Source organism: Musca autumnalis, unplaced genomic scaffold, assembly GCF_047663935.1.
Source record: "Musca autumnalis isolate F117 unplaced genomic scaffold, ASM4766393v1 scaffold_5, whole genome shotgun sequence".
NCBI lineage: Eukaryota > Metazoa > Arthropoda > Insecta > Diptera > Muscidae > Musca > Musca autumnalis.
The window spans coordinates 61543732-61548481 of NW_027412088.1; positions in this window are offsets into that span (position 1 = coordinate 61543732).

A 4750-nucleotide genomic window follows, 5' to 3' on the forward strand; every position below is an offset into this window, starting at 1 on the left:
AAGATAAGCCATATTGGTCCACTCCTTCAGGTACCTCCCCCACAAAAGCTCAAAAATGTTCGGAAAAATTGTGCGCACGATAAATCTTGATGAGAGTGACCGATTTGGTCCATACTTTACACATCCTAATATATATACCAGACATAGATCAAGTTCGAATATGGACTATATTTGTCCACTGTTTCGGGTACCTCACACAATTTTTTTAGATAAATTAAAATATAATATCAAAAGTGCATAATATCGCGTTTTTCGTAGGCTAGTGTGATAAAAAACCGCTATCTATCGTTATCCCCGCAAATTTTTGAGCTTTAAACCTATCCATACTTTTGTCGGTTCATACGCCCAAAATGTTGAAGTTTAATGACCTGTTTATCTAAGACGATACGAATTCAAATTCATTCGAAGTACTATGAAACTCTTATTGTTGTAGGAAGAATGAATTTGTTTGATTGACAAAAAAACAATCCAAATATTTTTCAAAAAAAAAAAAGAAGTTTGGTAGTATTTCGAACGAATTTATATTCGAATCGTCTTAGTGAAACAGGCCATACGTTTTTTTTTTTTGGGAAAAAAAGTATTTCAATCCACACAGGGTGAGGATATATGGTAATATTCAAAAAAGTTTTACAATCGTTGAAGTTGAGGTTTACCATTTAATAAATCGCAAACTGTAAATATATTTTATAAAATATGAATATATTTCTGTTGATTGAAGTATTTTAGCCACGATCTCATAATATGGACCTTAAAAAATAATTTACGTGGAAGCTGTGTTGGCGGTAATACAAAAAATGGGTAAAAATGTGTTCAAGTAAACAAGTTTTTTGTGTTCTTTCTTGATTCCTGGCCAAACCACGCCACATTCAGACCTGTGCTCAAGAAACAATTAATGAATACCCCTTGAGCAACATGGTTCTAATGTATGATTTTTTCGATGTAAACACTGCATCCCACAAAAATCGATCCTGACATTTTTCTTATAATTAGAGGGCGGAACCAGATAATGATATAAACAATTCATATGATTGTAGAACTCCTGATTCCACTTCGTTTGATGTATACCTCATGAGTGAGCTCTGTACAGCTTCCTAGTAATAGGAGTCCAACGACGAAAATTTAGTGCGTAAATTTTCTTAAAAAAACAGTTTTTTGCTTTAAAATTTACAACTTCCTTGTACCCCGCGTGCTTTTAGTTTTTTTACGCACCGGATCTAATGAGCTTTTCCGCGCTTGAATCCATCCACTAAAACGGCGGAGATAGATACCTTGAATATAGGAAAATCTGCAAAAATATATTTTGATAATTCCCCGCAAAAAATCGCGATTTTCATTAAATTTTTTTACATAAATGGAATCCTTTATACGCGATTTGGTGTATTCTGAGACCTATAGTAAAATTTTATGGCGACCAATTTTGTAGAATATTCGGATTTGATACGATCACCTTTTTAATGAGTTTTTGAAAGATTTTCGAAAAAGGACAAAAAGACCCCTTTGATGAACCGCATGAGGTTTAAAATTTCTAACAAAAAATATTTCCCAAACCCTCCTTAGTAAAGTTGCCAAAGACACTATATACCTGAAATGCAAGGATTCCATGATATCTAAACTCGAATATTTCGAAAAATTTAAAAATGGTCGGAACTTGCCCCACCTATTTCGGTTACTTTCCGACGTAAACTTTAAAAACGCCGATACACGTGTCTCATATTTTTAGCTCTACTTTCATAATCTACTCGGTTTTTCCCATCATTTTGAAAAAAATTTAATTTTGTTGCACAGTGATATGAAAATCGTTTTCTTATGAAAAAATTGTTGATAAACAGCTACCTGAATCCTTTCTACATTTGCTATAACCATCCGCAACTTTGTAAGATTAAACAATGCAGCAACCGATTGAACTCAGCCATACTGAAAACAAAAAGTACATGTTCGAATACTAAGAAATTAGGGGAACATTAAAGCGATATTATTTTAGCGAAAATGTATATTTTTCAAACTTTATTGTCAGTTTGCTTTTACATCTTTACTCTTTAATAATGTTGATACTTATACATTTCCTCTTTCATGCATATTTGTTATGATAATTTTTAAGATAACTAAAATTTCAATATTGAACAAGTGAGAAAAGGCTATAGTCGGTACGGGGCCGACTATGTGATACCCTACTCCACTGCCCCTGTGTGGCTTTTATACCAAATGACTTAAGGCGAACTGAACCATAATAAATAATATTTAGTTTTATATTTGACTATTCTTGACATCACCAACATCAATAGGCTTCTATCTCTGTGAGAAAATTTCGTGATGATCCGATCAAAATTCCGACCTGTAGTCTGATTGCAGAAAACGTGGAAAAAAAAGGGATGCATTACCGACTATTGCGATATCTCTATTATTTGACCACCTACGCCAACCTAATTTGCATAATTTTAAAGATGGGATTTTCAACTTTCTTAGTTAGGCTTTGCTTTTAGAAGGTCCCCAACCAAAGGTGTGATATCCGTCATTATTATTAAAATCGCAAAAATGAGATATCATCGTTGTGTGACCACCTACGACACCCTACGTTATATCGTTTCAAAGGTGATATTTTCTACTTTCATTGCCAAGTTTTGCTTTTTATATACCCCTTATAGACGCTGAGATATTTGCTTTGGAATAAAATGTAGACTTTTTCTCCAAATATTTTTTTTTGCTCATTCCGACCCCTAATTATTATCCGACCATCACCAAAATCAATAGGCTTCTTCCCCTCCGGGACCACCATCAACACCCAAAATTTCGTGACGATCCGATCAAAAATGCGACCTGTAGCGTGATTTCCAAAAAAATGGAAAAATGGGATGTATTACCGACTATTGCGACATCTCCGTTAGTTGGTCAACTGCGCCGACTTGGTTGCATCATTGTAAAGATGACTTTCATAGTCAGGCTTTGCTTTTGAAAAGTCCCCAACCAAATCTGTGATATTCGTCATTATAATTAAAATCGCAATTTTTTTCGAACTGTGAACTGTCCAGTGCAATTACTGTCATTAATTTAGAATTAATTCAAAAATTCAATATTATTTTTGAAGTAATTTCATCTGGCTTTCCAATTAATATTGATAAAATTAGTTCTTTTACAACGGCACCAAAATTGAACGTTGATTTATACCCCTGTCATCCGATGTTCCCAACTGTATAAAAGATATTAATTCATGCTCCTGCAGTGATATCCAATGCCATTGTTCCTATAGGACAACTGTCCGAAGAAGCCGCGGAGGCTGGAAGCAAGCATTTTCTTTATATTTTCGTTTATATAGACAACAATATGCAAAATTTCTAGAATTGACTGCAATATTGATATTTTAAGCAGACTACTTCTGACCTCGGATCCTTTCTTAGCATCAACACGTACTGTTTCCAGGAAAAAGGGCAACATTTTACAAAAACTGCTTTGTCGTTATCACAGGCCCATCTTTAATAACTCTCATTCATCGGTATATTTAATTTTCATAATTATATATATAGTTTAAACATTTATGTATTTATAATAGTACAAAATAAATTTGCTTTATTTTGATATTATCATATACATATAATAATATATAAGGTGTTTTCTGATGTGTTCTTATTACAGATCCATACTATTTAGTTTTTGAGAGTCCTATACTATTTGAATTACAATTTTCTACTTTATTGCCGTCGATGAAACATTCTTCCAGACCAATTTTCGAACATTTATGATACATGTGGTCAACTATGGTGGATTTGTGAGCATGATAATACTTAAATTTGTACTGCAAGGATAGTTAAAAAATGAAACTTGAACTAAAATACCAAATATTTTCAATGACCTTTCTATTATATCGATCCTAATTATATGGCTACACTTGGTATTTGCTTTCAGACAATTTTCAAAGCTCAGAAGAGATCTAACGAAATCATAAAGTCACTTAAAGCAAGTTTATAAAACGTTTTTGTTTGAATATTTCTTGATTTTATCTGAAAGTTCTTGGTAACTTTTCCATGTTGAGAATTGAACCCACGTTCCAAATAAAGCGGGTCAACTTTGTTGTAGGATTTATCAGAATATTCCATTTTACTAAACTAAACCAAAAAACTGCGCAATATTTGCTTGGGTAGTACAGTTTTTCAATTTTTTTTTTTTGATTCAAACCTATTCTGATGATCGCAAAAATTGGACACTTTTTTGTACATTTTTATTATAATTGGGATATTTTCCGAAAATATGGCAACACCGTCAAGTTTTTTCTTGAGAATGTTGGCAAAGTATAGGACTCTCAAAAACTAAATAGTATGGATCTGTAATAAGAACACATCAGAAGATACCTTAACATATAAAAAGAAAAAAAAAGCAAACCTATTCAGATGACCGCTAGTGTATGTACCAAATGTTATCAGCTTATGAGGTGTTAGCTACGAAATAGGTTGGGGAATACAATTGAATATATCTTGGCTAAAATGGTTTAAACAAATTTTGCCACTCGAAAAAAAAAAACAATAATTTAAAATCAATATTTTTGTCTGTCGTTTAAAAATATATATGGAAGCTACATGTACATCTGAACCGATTCGATCTAACTCCTATCAAAATAGTCCTAGTGAAAATTTAGGATACATTTTATAAAATACTAGCAAAGTGCCCGCTACTTCGTATGCGGAAAGGATATACATAAAAAACAAATAAACAATATAAAATATGAAAATGGCGAACAATGAAAATAGTATTGCACTAATCC